Genomic DNA, 289 nt, shown 5'->3' with positions numbered 1-289 from the left:
CACCACCCGCCCCCAAAGAAACCCCCAGAGCATCAAGAAACCCTACCTGGCCCCCCAAAAAACCTACCCAATCCCCAAAAAATCCCACACGGCATCCAGGAACTCTACCTGTGCCCCCAAAGCCCTACCTGTCACCCCAAAAACCCCACATGGCATCCAGAAAAAAAACAGCTGCTCCCAAAGAAACCCACATGGCATCAAGAAACCCTACCTGGTCCCCCAGAAAACCTACCCAACCCCCAAAAAATCCCACACAGCATCCAGAAACTCTACCTGTGCCCCCAAAATC

The sequence above is a fragment of the Calidris pugnax genome, unplaced genomic scaffold (assembly GCF_001431845.1).
Source record: "Calidris pugnax isolate Ruff unplaced genomic scaffold, ASM143184v1 scaffold233, whole genome shotgun sequence".
Taxonomy (NCBI): Eukaryota; Metazoa; Chordata; class Aves; order Charadriiformes; family Scolopacidae; genus Calidris; species Calidris pugnax.
Note: the sequence above shows the minus strand (reverse complement) of the source record.